The 15,649-nt window shown below is 40.5% G+C and overlaps 1 protein-coding gene across 3 annotated transcripts in view; it reads right to left on the bottom strand.

Moving 5' to 3' along the window:
• PCCA (propionyl-CoA carboxylase subunit alpha) overlaps positions 1-15,649 on the bottom strand; it is a 346,757-nt gene that overhangs the window by 154,097 nt on the left and 177,011 nt on the right. The gene's annotated exons all lie outside the window — the stretch shown is intronic.

The raw sequence follows: 15,649 nt of genomic DNA, 5'->3' as shown, positions 1-15,649 counted from the left end.
CTATCCTATAGCACATGGAACTCTGCTCAATGTTATGTGCCAGTCTGGATGGGAGTGGGGAGAACGGATACAATGTATATACATATGGCTGAGTCCCTTCACTATACACCTGAAACTGTCACAACATTGTTAACTGGTTATACCTCAATACAAAATGTTTTTGGTGTCAAAGAAAAAAAAATTTTTTTAATAAGCAAAAGATGTAAGCAGACATTTCACAAAATATATACAAATGGCAGTAAGCAGAGGAAGATGTTCAACAATTCTGTCAAAAAAAAATATATGGAAATATACTCAAATACCAATTTAAGTGGTTGAAAGTTATAATAGTATACTAAGTGTCAATGGATATGTGGTACAAGGGGAACTGTCACAGCCTGTGATGGTGGGCAGGGGGAAATAAATTGGTACATTTTAGTTTACTTTCACTTTGGACTATAAGAAGGTTTCTTTAAAAGTTAAACATATACTCATCATATGATTCAGATAATTCACTCCTAACTATTTACACAAGTTAAAATAAAAACATATGCCTACACAAACACTGACACACAGATGTTAACAGCTTTATTTGAAAAGTGAAAAACTGGAAACAGTCTAAATACCCATCAATAATGAATGTGGTTTGTCCATACAATGAAATTCTGCTCGGCCGTAAAAAGAATCCAAAATAACTGCAGATGGTGACTGCAGCTATGAAATTAAAAGACATTTGCTCCTTGGAAGAAAAGCTATGACCAACCTAGACAGCATACTAAAACACAGAGACATTACATTGCCAACAAAGGTCCGTCGAGTCAAAGCTATGGTTTTTCCAGTAGTCATGTATGCATGTAAGAGTTGGACTATAAAGAAAGCTGAGTGCCAAAGAATTGATGCTTTTGAACTGTGGTATTGGAGAAGACTCTTGAGAGTCCCTTAGACTGGAAGGAGATTCAACCAGTTCATCCTAAAGGAGATCATTCCTGAATATTAATTGGAAGGACTGATGCTGAAGCTGAAACTCTAATACTTTGGCCACCTCTTGCGAAGAACTGACTTTCTGGAAAAGACCCTGATGCTGGGAAAGATTGAAGGCAGGAGGAGAAGGAGACGACAGAGAATGAGATGATTGGATGGCATCACTGACTCAATGGACATGAGTGTGAGCAAGCTCCAGGTGTTGGTGATGGACAGGGAGGCCTGGCGGGCTGTGGTCCATGGGGGTCACAAAGAGTTGGACACAACTGAACTGATAAAAAGAAGTGAATCCCCTCATATACAGAACAAGGATGAATCTCAAAATTATTATGCTGAATTAAAGAAAGAAGCAAGACCAAAAATAATGCATACTAAAGGCAACCTACAGGAAGTATTAGGACAAGGTCAGAGAGAGGGTGGACTGCAAAGGCCACCAGGAAACTTTGGGAGGTGATAGAAATGTTCAGTCTTTTGATTATGGTGATGGTTTCACAGGTCTATACATATGTCAAAACTCACCAAATTGAATGCTTTAAATATGAGTAGTTGATTATATGTCAAGTATATTTCAAAATAAGTAGAGAAGAAAGAGGTGAGTTGGGGGGACGGGAGAGGCGGAGGACAAAGAGGACACAAGGAGAAGAAAAAAAGCTGATGATCAAGAAGGAAAAATCGAGCCCAGGACACAATGACTGCTTCAAGGTGAAGGAAATGGCAACCCACTCCAGTATTCTTGCCTGGGAAATCCCATCAACAGAGGAGCCTGGCAGGCTGCAGTCCATGGGCTTTCAAAAGAGTTGGACAAGACTTGGCGACTAAACAACAAAACAACACAATGACTATTCCAAAGTGAGGTTAAAATAGGTAACTACCACAGAGGGGTGTGAATGGTATGAGGAGGAATATATGATACAGAAAAGTTTATGAAGGAGGTATATTACAAAAATATTCAGTTCAGCTCAGTCGCTCAGTCGTGTCCAACTCTTTGCAAGCCCATGAACCACAGCACGCCAGGCCTCCCTGTCCATCACCAACTCCCGGAGTTTACCCAAACCCATTAAATAGGAGTAAAATGTAGAACGAAGAGGCATCTTAAAACCAGGTATTAGGGAAAGCAGGTATTAGATCAGGTGTCCACTAGAAGGGCAACTGGAGTACATTACAGAGTTGAAGTAAACAGAGTGGTTTGTTAATTCCTTTCAATTCTTTAACCCACTGCTACGTAGTTCCAATTTGTACTACTATGCTTCGTAACAAACCTAGAAAGCCTGGTTCTGTTCTGGCTATTCAAGCCTTAGAGAATCCTTCCCTATATGATAATTACAAAGCAGGCAAAGAATCGCTCAGGTTCAAGTACCTGATTGACCTCTCACTTTGAGTAAGCTATTTAAACTCTCAAAGTCTTAATGTCCTCATCTGTGAAATGGTGATAAATAATAAAGCCTGTTTAGTCTGACTGTCATGAGGTACAAATGAAATAATGTTTACCACAATGCAGGGCACTCAAAAAAAGACTATTATTATGCTCATTATTATCCTTCTATATGAGAATACAGAGCAGAAGACAACACGTGATTAATAAACAACAGACAGAACCTTAACAGCACTGACCTACCTACCCTCTAGTTCATTTTCTGTAAGACTGTGGCTCCACAAACTTAAGCTTACATCTAATTCTACCTGGACAGTGTACTCATCTTATAAGCAAGATCAGCAAACTATGGCCTGCAGTTCAGATTGTAAATAACTTTTTACTGAAACACAGCAGTGTTTATACAGGGTTGTCTTCATGCTTCCACAGTAGAGGCTAGTGGTTGCAATGCAGACCACGTGACCCACAAAGTCTAAGATATGTCTTCTCTGGCCCTTTACCAAAAATTTGCCCACATCTGCTACCAAGTGTTAACAATGTTGATGTTCCAAGCAAGTTAATCTATACCTATGAGCAATTTCTCCACACCTACTACTCATGCAGGAGTCAGATATCACAGGAAGAAAAATGAAAGTCAACTGTATGGTATATGTTTGGGGGGAACTTTTCGTAACCAATGATAGAATAAGAAAATGAGCACAAAAAAGAAGACATAAATAAGAAAACTGTGATCCAAAGAGAATGAATCATTCATCGAATGCTTCAGTTCAGTCACTCATTCGTGTCCGACTCTTTGCAACCCCATGAATCGCAGCACACCAGGCCTCCCTGTCCATCACCAACTCCCAACAGGAGTCTACTCAAACTCATGTCCATCGAGTCAGTGATGTCATCCAAACATCTCATCCTCTGCCATCCCCTTCTCCTCCTGCCCGCAATCCCTCCCAGCATCAGGGTCTTTTCCAATGAGTCAACTCTTCGCATGAGGTGGCCAAAGTACTGGAGTTTCAGCTTCAGCATCAGTCCTTCCAATGAACACCCAGGACTGATCTCCTTTAGGATGGACTGGTTGGATCTCCTTGCAGTCCAAGGGACTCTCAAGAGTCTTCTCCAACACCACAGTTCAAAAGCATCAATTTTTGGGCGCTCAGCTTTCTTCACTAATCGAATGTTTAGTAGAATATAAATTATAATAGTAATATATATCAAATAAAATTTTAAATGCAGAAGTATCTTGTGACAGACTGCAGGATTTCCCCCAAATTTTACATTTTATCTTTTCCACAATAGAACCCTAACTAAACAAAAGACCACCCAGACAGACTCCATTTTCCCATCTATGTTACAGCTAGACACGACAGACTAATTCCAAGGAAAAACAGAGTATAAATTAAAGAAATGTATCCAACTGCAGTCTCATTTACATGAAAAAAGAACTGCTTGATCTTCCTTTCCTTCCTTTTTCCCATGGGCTCCCTGATACCGCAGGAACTCGGCTTGGCCATGTGGATGAAGGGGAGAAACAAGGCAGGTGTGGGGGGTGGGGGTTAGGGTTAGGGTTAGGGTAGGGGTTAGGGTTAGGGTTAGGGTTAGGGTAGGGGGTGGGTAGGGGTGGGCTGTGCATCTCCTGGAAAAATGGCCACAGGATACTAACTTGCCCCATCAGTGCAGACCAGCCAGACCATTAAATGAGACGTAGATGAATTTCTATCTTCTTTATACCACTGGATTTAAGACTCTTTGTTACAGCAGGTTACCCTATATCCTAATGGGTACATATGGGGGAGAAAAGTCATTCTTTTCAATATGACTTGCTATCTCTGAGCCAACAAACATGAACAACTTAATACATCTTTCCAGGCATTCTTCTATCCATCTCTTTGTATTAGACCATACTAGCAACCATATGAAAAATTCTGAGCATCTCTCTTCCTGACACAGAAGATATCATGTCTATAATTTTACAAAATCCAATTTTCAACCTTCAAACTATTTCAAAACGTTTAGAGAAAGTTCCAAAATTCAAATTTTAATGCTACTCCTTTATTTATTCCATGGGAGAAGTTTTCACATATAGACAGTAATCTAATAAATATCTTTCACAGTACGTGCCCAGGAGAAATGCATAGTTATCTCAACCTTGCTTTATGGATAATGACTTGGTCCATACTCAGTAACTAATGTTTTGAAGGGCTTTTGTAATTATCTCTACAAGGGCTTTTGTATATCTCTACAAGGAATTATCAAAAAGTATAACAACTTCTGATTACACCAGTATAGCTAACAAATCATTGCAGAAGTTGACATTTGCCTATATTATAGGTATTTTTTTATGTGTGTGTGTTTTTTTTTTTTTTTTACTTCCATGGGGGTCTTAGTTCCCTGACCAGGGATCAAACCTGTGCCCCCTGCAATGGAAGCACAAAGTCTTAATCAATGGACCACCACTGAAGTCCCTAGGTGATGTTTTGCTACACAAAACCAAAGAGCAATTTATTAAAAAGCAAAGCGTTAGGATGCTTAGAAAGGCAAGGTAGGCAAGAACTTAAAACAGAAGGTACCATGAAAGAGTTCAGGCTATACAGAGGAAAGGGATCCCTCTGTCATATGTTTTACAAACAGACAAAACTAAATCACTTTGGAAGAAGAAAAGAGTTATGACTTGCCAGCAAGATTGATACGCACAGGAAATGACAGATGCAGTGTCCTAGGAAGAGGAAAGAGGCCTGGCTGGGAAAGAAAACAGAAGAAGACGCAGAAGGACACAAAGATGGGTAATATTAGAGAAGAACTTCAGAGTGTGTAAGAATTTTCATTTTGGTAGAAAGTGATTACCACCAGGTATTTCTATGAAGAGGACTAAAAGAAGGATGATTCTGTGTGATCCTATGTTCTGTAGCCCGCCAGGCTCCTCTGTCCATGGGATTCTCCAGGCAAGAATACCAGAGTGGGTTGCCACGCCCTCCTCCAGGGGATCTTCCTGACTCAGGGATAGAACCCGCGTCTTTTACATCTCCTGCACTGGCGGGTTGGTTCTTTACCACTAGCGCCATCTGGGAAACCCAAAAGAAAGACACCAAAGCCAAAGGGTATGAGCAAAGAGGACTGGCACCCCAGAGAAGTCAGACAGGAACATTTAGGGTCTAACAGCCTAGCAAAGACTTCACTTTACCTTGAGAGCTACCAGAATGGCTGAAACAGGGCAGACATGAGTAGATTTGTGCATTCCAGGAATCACTCTGGTGCTGCTACAAAAGGGACTGGGAAGGCTCAAGAGTGAAGATGGGAAAAAGCAAGCTGATAACTGCAGGAGATGTGCTGGAAAATGGTAAGGCCTCAGCCCACAGTTAGGGAGTAGACGAGACAGGAAAAAGGCAGCTACACTTGAGAGATGTCTGGGAGGCAGATGGGGCTTGGTGATTTAGGGGATGCAAGGATGGGGAAAGTGAGCCAAGCACCAACAGCCAAACTTCTGACTCTGTAACATCACAGACAACACCACTTAAAGGGAAGGAACAGGCTGGAAGGAAAAAACTGGATGCATATTTTGCAGGCTAAATGAGAGACGCCTGTGAGATGGATTGATAATGTCCGAATCATTAGAATTCAGACTAGCAGGCAGATGAGAATGCACATACATCAGAATACAGAGATAGTGGAGGTGGACATTCACATGAAGGAATCCAGAGCAGAAAATGAAGCACAGACATGTAAGACTAATCCATCAAGTTTTGGAAAAAGCATGATCCTAAAGGAGGGACTGGAAAGGATACATGTTAGAAGATCAAGATGTAGTTGTAACTTCATTTCTAAAATACAGTGTTCTTATGTATACAGTGGGCTTCTCGGGTGGTGCTAGTGGTAAAGAACCCACCTGCCAGTGCAGGAGATGCAAGAGACGTGGGGTCGATCCCTGGAAAGATCCCCTGCAGAAGGACACGGCAACCCACTCTAGTATTCTTGCCTGGACAAGAATCTCATGGACAGAGGAGCCTGGAGAGCTACAGTCCTTGGTGTCGCAGAGAGTCCAACATGACTGAAGTGACTTAGCAGAAGCACATAAACACTTTAACAATTCAGAATGTTTTGATTTATAAGCTATTTTATGTAAATAGTAAATAACTTAGAAAGGCAGTCTCTCAGCAATTTTATCTTTTCTTCCTCCAGTTAAATAAAAACAATACTGTCTACTTTATATGCGCCATATTCTGTATTTAAGCTTTACTGGCTTTTCTGTGATAGTCTCATGCTGGTATAAATTTTCTTTCCCTCTGTGAGGCCAATGCCAGAATTGTTGGCGCTGGGCTCTGTCTTCAGTAAAATACAACTTTCAGAAACAGTTAATGATAATCTGAACAAACTGATGCCAGTGATCAATTCAAGACCATGACACCTCCAAATTTAAAATGCATGCAGTTTTACAGGATAAATGATGTTGTACTTCAATCCCATATTCAAAGTTGAAAAAGAGGTGATTTTTTAAAACGTAACTCAAAGGAAACATCAGCAAATATTAATTTATGTTTTGGACATCAAAGAACAGAGCCGCTCAACCACACAAATAAAGCATGGACTTAAAAAAACTTTGCTACTTGATTAGTAAATAGAGCATGAAAACATACACTTTTACCTTGCTAATAGTGTTTTAGGGATAAAATTAATACACAAGAGCACTTTCCCTTTAATGTTCTCTGAATAAAATATCACACATTACTATGTAATATTACATATTACTAGTCATCATCTATTATCCTTTCCTAAGGAACAAGGCAAGACAATGGCTTGTTAATGGCATAAAGGGTTAATGGCAGACAACCAAAATCCAGATCCCACAACTGACTGCTCCAAAAACTACTCTATATTAATTAATTCTAAAGTCAATTAAGGGACTAATAAACAATTTTATTAAATCTCAAAGCTCCAAAGATCAGATAAAGGATAAAAAGCACTCAACCCTAAAGGATAGCATACATATTTGAAAGTTACCATTTTGTACTTAGTTTACTTTCCATGTTCCAATTAAGACAATGCCCGTTGTACAAGCTCGTCCTGTTCAAACAATAAGCAGACAGTTGAGGTGCCCTCAGGCTTAGTTTTATAACTTTAACGATATTATTAATCACATACTCATAAAAATTATGACTGTGAGATGTGGACTGGGAATTGAGGATGACCTCTGCCAAAGTTCACGGGGTCCCATCTGCATGGGAAATCATGACCAGGCCACAGAAGAGAGGACCCCCAGGAGCAGCCTTCTCCTGACTACCTGCTGCTTCCAAAACACGGGCCAGACATGAGCTGCACACGCTGCCAGGATCAAACAGAGGCCAAAAGCTACTGCTTATTTCATGGGGGCTCAGAAATTAACTTTAACCAAATTACATCTTTGTTCTAAAGAAGCTTTATCTTAACAAAAGCTCACAATCGGCTCCAGGAAAAAAAAAAATCATTTGAACAACTAAATAGTTATCAAACTAAACAGCAAACCACCCACTATTCTTCATAAAACAGTTTTCTAAGCCCTCAATCCTTTAGAATTAGTCAGATGAATGATATATAGTACATATCGCAAATGCATCTCCATTTTTGTTTCTTAAAGGTTAGCTTTGGGAGGAGGGCAGCACATGCTCCCCTTTACTTATTTTTTTTTTAATCTTTCATTTTGGAATATTTTCAGAATTACAGAAAATTCACAAAAATAGTACAAAAAGCATATACATCCTTTACTCAGATTCTCCAATGTTAACATCTGACCACCTTTATTTGTTCTGTCATTCATTGTTTCTCTCTTTATGTATATACTCACAATTTTATTTTTTTTCTTAAACATTTGAGGCTAAGCTGCAGGTAAATACCTCTAAATATCTCAGGGCACATCTCCTAAAACCAAGCCGAGTCTCTCCTGCAATCACAGTACAATGACCAAATCTAAAAATTAACACTGACAACAGTATCATCATTTCATCTACAGACTTGATTCAAATTCCACCAGCTGTCCTATTTATGACCTTTTCTACAAAAGGAAAACATTTTTTTCCTGGTTCAGGAACTAATCCAGGATCACATGTTGCATTTAATTGTCATGTGTCCTTAGTTTCCTTTGATGTAGATAAGTTGATCCGTTTTTGTGTTTCTTGACCTTGACACTTTGGAAGAGTACAAGCCATTTGTATTGTACACTTTCTTTCAGTTTGGTTTGCCTGATGTTTCCTCATGATTATATTCATGTTACACATTTTTGGCCAGAATAGCACAGAAAGAATGTGGACTTTTCAGTGCATCAAACCGAGAGGCGCAGGCTGCTGCTTTGTTCCATTACCAGTGATACTAATTGTAACCATTTGGGCAAGTTTCAAGGTTTATCCATTTTAAAGGTACTATTTTTCCCATTTTAATTAATTAGTTATCATCTGAAGAGGTATTATAAATTAAGCAAATACCTGTCTCTCATCATATTTTCATCCACTGATTTTAACATCAATCACTGATGATTCACCCAAACAATCTGGTGTTTGCCGAGTACTGATTTTTCTACACTTATTAGTTAAAAATCTACCGTAAGGAAGAGTTGTGAGCCCCACCCTCATTTACCTTTTCTATTTGTATCAGTATAAACTCATGGACTCTTCATTTCATGGATTTTAATCTATTCCTAGCATTATTCATTTTATTGCTGAGGTGTTCTGAGAATTGCCAGCAGAAGCCCCTGAAAGCTGGTTCCTGGGTCTTTTTTTTTTTTTTTTGGCATATCCCCATTTCTTGAGCCACTTGATTACATTCTTATATAAGATCTCTTGGCTCATCTTCTACTCTTTCTGAAAGCAGCCATTTTATCAAGGAGTGCAGGTTCCATTTATGGGAGGACGGTCTTCACAGAACAAGATATGGGTGCTTGGTGTACTCCTTGCTATGGGTGTCAGTGCTTCTGTGACCTCTCAGCAGGACAGCAGTTCTCAATCATTGGGCAAGGTTTTCCCTTCAGGGGACATGTGGCAATGTCTGGAAGTCCATGAATTTCACAACTGAGGAGATGGTACTGAAATTTAGTGGGAAGAGGCCAAGGATGTTGATAAAACACCCTACAATGCACAGACAGGACAGCCCCACTCCACAACAAATATGTGTCTACCCCAGACATCAGTGATGCTGAAGTTGAGAAATCCTGAGCTAGAGAGTGCATATATACACACACAGACAATTCCAAATGCAGCAACACGTATTTATTTATTTCTCAATCTATGTCAAAAACTATGAAGTCACACTGAACTTCCAACTCAGCACTGCAGGGTTCATCCCACGCTTTTCCATTCCCACATCTGTAACTCCTTTCTCTGACAATGAGAAACTTGACTCCTCTTATCCACAATACATATATTTATTTCCTCAATCCCAGAATATACATCAACTGGTTTCAGAGCTGCTAACCCATGAACTAAGAAAAATAAACCTACTAACTAGAGCTTAATGTTTGTTTAGATGTATTTTATCTCTACCTTGAGGGTATCCAGTAAAAATACTATTAAAAGTTATTTAGATTCGCTTTCCCCCCCTCTCTCCTTCAGCATGATTCTATTATTCATACAGTCCTGTCCATCTGTTTGCTTGGATTTCACTTTGAGTTTTCACCCCAGAACATTAATGATTTTATATATTCATTTTTAAATATTAAGATGGATCTACAGGTCAGAATTATACAAAAACGTATAATCAAAGAAGTCTTTCCCTTTCATCCCATGTACTAATACTATTTGCTGTCCCCTAATCATTTCCACCAGACCATTCCACCACCTCCTACAAAAAAGTCATCTTACTAGTCCTAGCCTTGCATGCATGTGTGTGTTTTCAAAACAGAGCAGATACATTTATATATTCTTCTTTCTTCTAGCTGTCTGCCAATATCTGTTTTCCCTTCCTTCCTTTAATAAGAGAAATGGTATGCTTTAGCTGAGGATATGGCCACCTTGCTATCAACTACTTCTCCCATTTTCCTAGCACCTAGGTACGACCACCTAGGCTCACCCACAATAGGACAGGAGCAGAAACACAGGGTACTTTCTGGGTTAGGCCCTGAAAATCAGTGAGCGTGAACTCCCCTACTCCTGCTATCTTCCTGCTGAGCCTGGATGAGAGGCATGAAAAGCAGCTGCTGTGGGCCCTAAAATGAGAACCATCTGCTGTGATCCTGGAGTCACCTTACTGACCCTTGACACCTCCCTTCTCGACTGTTACCTGGGAGAGAAACTGAACTGTATCTTTCTCTGTATCTTTGATTCTGTACCAACTGCTTAGACTGGCTTAACCATGAAAGGCCATCAGGTAGGGAGAGGATGGGGCAAACCTGGAAATGCAGACAACAGTGAAGCAGGAGACAGTGGTATAAACGAGGCCATGAGGTCCACAAAGAGGCAACGGGAAGACACTAAAGCAGAGGAGTGATCTCTGGGTTTGTACTTTGTATACCAACCCACTAAAGAGCGGACTGGTGCGTTAACAAGGACTTATGGAGAACCCACATAGGAAGCTACAGCACTTGTCCGTGATACTGAGCCTTGGCTTGGGACTCCAGGGCCAGAGGACAGTAAGTGGAATCAGAACTTAATCAGACGAAGTGTACAGACCCTCAGAATGCATTTGAAACCACTTTTCTGAGCCCAAGTGCTCACCGCCGTTACTCTCGGAACTTTGCATCCACCACCAGGAGGGCAAACTTCTCTGCACATCCCTCATTCTCTGCGCATCCCTCATGCTCGGAACCTCGGAGGACTCAACTGCCCCCACCCTCCCTAGACACCCATGCCCTCTTTTCCAGGTTGGTCCACACCTGCTGAGACCACTGCTCCGGGATGGGTTCATCTACTGCAGACCCAGCATCTTCACGGGATGTTCCACTAACCTCCTTAGTGGCCAGTTGCTTAGTTGTGTCCAACTCTGCAACCCTGTAGACTGTAGCCTGCCAGGCTCTTCTGTCCATAGAATTTTCCAGGCAAGAATACTGGAGTGGATTGCCATTTCCTTCTACAACTCACTTCCTTGCATTACCTGAAATCCTCAATGCCCTCAGGGACCTCACTTCTCAGCGACCCTCACTGCCGCTTCCAAAACATCACCTCTTCTACTTCTAATCCTTGGAGAAACTTCCATTTCCTCGAGGTTCATTTTATCTGGTCAGAGAAGCTTCTCAATTCTCTATCATCTCTCAGCATCCCTGGCACAATGCAATATTCACTAAAGAATTTACATTACCCAACTCTTGACCTTTCCTCTGATCCTTAGGCGTAGGACCCATGTGGGTGATCCATTCAACATTATCTCAGCTCAGTTCTTAAATCATCTATTCTTCACTTCAGCCACCTAGTCCCACAACCACACTCTGAAATCACCTAATGTTTAGTAGCTGAGCCACTTTCAAAGTCACCAATTCAAAACACGTGGACATCACTGGCCAACTGTTACCCCCAACCTTCCAGCTTATTTCCCAAATACGTTCCCTGGGCCAGTACTGAAACCTCCAATCTAGAATGTGAGATGTTCTATGACAATTACCCCTGGCTCTTCTGAGAAGTTAATGTTATGACATAGAGAGTGAGAAAATAGAGATATAACCACAAAAATTTGGAATGGACCACATTAGGGCTAAAAAAAAAGAAAAAAAGGTTAAAAAACACACTGTGGGGAACAACTGGGGACATTCCCATATGGACATTATATACTGTATATATAATATGTATATACTTCAATATGATGTATAATTATTCTCTATGCTCATTCAAACATAAGTGAAGGACGGGAAGATTTTAACTAAATGTTTGCACTATGCATTGCTCTCCAAACTGATTGGAGAGTTTCTCTATTTTACTAATATATACAGCTATCACAATTGCACAATATTTTATTGTGAAGATTTGTCCTTTGAGTGGACACTGAAGCTGGTCAAAATTCTGGCTACTACAAACAAGGCTGCTATAAATGTCCTTGTAAACAGCATCTCACAATTCAGTCTTTTAACACACAGGGCAGATTCCCCAAAATGGAACAGTTTGATGAAAGGGCACCTACTTTTAACATCTAGTGCTAGATTATTTTCCCAAAAGACAATAGCAAGTTACACACTTCAGGGATGCATGCCTCAGTGTGCCCATTGCCTTTACTTCTCCAACATGGTGAGTTCCTAGTCTTTTTAAAAATGTTGCTATGCTGAGGAATTGTTTTAAGGAAGCACAAGTAAAATATTCTCAAGAGGGGCCCCTAGGAGTCCTAACGTACTCTCAAAGGACAAAAAGGGAGAGGTGTAAAAAAGACAGATACCCTCTTCTCCTCTGATATCCATTGTTTTGGCACCTGTGAATTTATATTACACTTATCTTATGTATTTTCCATCAAAGTACACTAGAAACTCTTTGAAATACAGACAGCATCTCTCTCTCTCTCTCATTCCTTCACTCAGTAAACAAATATTTATTAATCACCTATCATGCGTCAGGAACTGCTTAGCACTAGTAATACACAAGTAAACAAAATAAAAACACCACCAGTGCCCTCATGTACCTAATACTCTTAGGGGAAAATCCAACAGCAATTAACTGCAGAACCAATACTTTCATTACGGTTATGGTAAATGCTTTGAAAAAGAAGAAGAACATGGTGCAATGAAGGCATGTAACTCACTACACAGTACTAGGAATGGCCTAAAATGGGCATTCCATATGGCTTACTAATGGTTTAATACAGTTCACATAACACCAACTAATTGATAATGATTGATGACATACAGTTTTTAAACCTGTGGTTTTACAACTGTAATGAAAAGAGAAAGAAAAGAAGATGGGAACTAAAGTTCCTGAACTCCACAAGCAAGCACCGTGCAAATACCGTCTACATTCCTAACGCCACTTCAGTTCAGTTCAGTCGCTCAGTCATGTCCCACTCTTTGCAACCCCATGAACCACAGTCCGGCAGGCCTCCCTGTCCATCACCAACTCCTGAAGTCCACCCAAACCCGTGTCCATTGTGTCGGTGATGCCATCCAACCATTTCATCCTCTCGTCCCCTTCTCCTCCTGCCCTTAATCTTTCCCAGCATCAGGGTCTTTTCAAACGAGTCAGCTGTTCGCATCAGGTGGCCAAAGTATTGGAGGTTCATCTTCACATCAATCCTTCCAGTGAACACCCAGGACTTATCTCCTTTAGGGTGGACTGGTTGGATCTCCTTGCAGTCCAAGGGACTCTCAAGAGTCTTCTCCAACACCACAGTTCAAAAGCATCAATTCTTCTGTGCTCAGCTTTCCTTATAGTCCAACTCTCACATCCATACATGACCACTGGAAAAACCATAGCCTTGACTAGATGGACCTTTGTTGGCAAAGTAATGTCTCTGCTTTTTAATATGCTATCTAGGTTGGTCATAACTTTCCTTCCAAGGAGTAAGAGTCTTCTAATTTCATGGCTGCAGTCACCATCTGCAGTGATTTTGGAGCCCAGAAAAGTAAAGTCTGACACTGTTTCCACTGTTTCCCCATCTATTTGCCATAAAGTGATGGGACCGGATGCCATGATCTTAGTTTTCTGAATGTTGAGCTTTAAGCCAACTTTTTCACTCTCCTCTTTCACTTTTATCAAGAGGCCCTTTAGTTCTTCTTTGCTTTTTGCCATAAGGGTGGTGTCATCTGCATATCTCAAGTTATTGATATTTCTCCCGGCAATCTTGATTCCAGCTTGTGCTTCATCCAGCCCAGCATTTCTCATGATGTACTCTGCATATAAGTTAAATAAGCAGGGTGACAATATACAGCCTTGACATACTCCTTTTCCTATTTGGAACCAGTCTGTTGTTCCATGTCCAGTTCTAACTGTTGCTTCCTGACCTGCATACAGGTTTCTCAAGAGGCAGGTCAGGTGGTCTGGTATTCCCATCTTCTTCAGAATTTTCTACAGTTTACTGTGATCCACACAAAGGCTTTGGCATAGTCAGTAAAGCAGAAATAGATGTTTTTCTGGAACTCTCTTGCTTTTTCAAAGATCCAGCGGATGTTGGCAATTCGATCTCTGGTTCCTCTGCCTTTTCTAAAACCAGCTTGAACATCTGGAAGTTCATGGTTCACGTATTGCTGAAGCCTGGCTTGGAGAATTTTGAGCATTACTTTATTAGTGTGTGACTAATTCATAAGGCAGAGACTCACACCCCATTCCTTAAATGTAGACTGTGAGATTCACAGACACAGAACTCACATAGTTACTAAATGGTATCTAGGACACAGTGTGAATCCAGGCCTGTCTGATCTCCTTCTATTCCATCACAGTCAATCAAAGGTAGAAATTTCAGACTAAGCCTGGAAAAATGTATCTGCATAATAAAATATACTTTGCTTTACACGTGGTACATTTAAACTTCCGAGAATAGCAGTAAGCCTACTTTGTATTTAAGTCACTTAGTTTAAAAATATAGTAACTTCTATGCCTGCATATAAAGTATAGGAAGCAAATCAGTGGAAAACATGTTCATTTAAAAATAAAACATGAAGGACTTCCCCGGTGGTTCAGAGGCCAAGAATCTGCCTGCCAATGCAGTCGACAGGGGTTTAATCTCTGGTCTGGAAAGATTCCACGTGCCATGGGGCAACTAAGCCTGTGTGTCACAACTACTGAAGCCCACATGGTCTAGGGCTGGTACTCTGAAACAAGGAAAAACCACCAAGATGAGAAGCCCCTGCACCACAACTAGAGAGTAGCCCTGCTCACTGGCAACTAGAAAAAGCCCATGCACAGCAATGAAAACTCAGCTCAGTCAAAAAATAAATCAACTAAAAAATTAAACATGAAAATGTATTCTGTAAATATAAAAGAATATCCCTTTCAGAAGACAGCCATAGTGGAAAAAAAACACTTAGGTGCGACCAATACTAATTTAATATTTTGACAAACTGCCCATGTGTCATGCCACTGTTTTACAGTATCAAAGTTCAATAGAGATGTGATATGACATCTCTATTGAACTTACTCAGACTATTTTGACTTCATGAATTTACCATTCAAGCTCATTATAATGAAACCTAAATTACTCTGCCAACAAAGGTCCGTCTAGTCAAGGCTACGGTTTTTCCAGCAGTCATGTATGGATGTGAGAGTTGGACTGTAAAGAAAGCTGAGCACCAAAGAACTGATGCTTTTGAACTGTGGTGTTGGAGAAGACTCTTGAGAGTCCCTTGGACTGCAAGAAGATCCAACCAGTCCATCCTAAAGGAAATCAGTCCTGAATGTTCACTGGAAAGACTGATGTTAAAGCTGAAACTCCAATGCTTTGGCCACCTGATTCGAGAAACTG

Source organism: Cervus elaphus, chromosome 30 (assembly GCF_910594005.1).
Source record: "Cervus elaphus chromosome 30, mCerEla1.1, whole genome shotgun sequence".
NCBI lineage: Eukaryota > Metazoa > Chordata > Mammalia > Artiodactyla > Cervidae > Cervus > Cervus elaphus.
The sequence above is the reverse complement of the archived record's forward strand: the minus strand, read 5'-3'. Positions and strand labels throughout refer to the sequence as shown.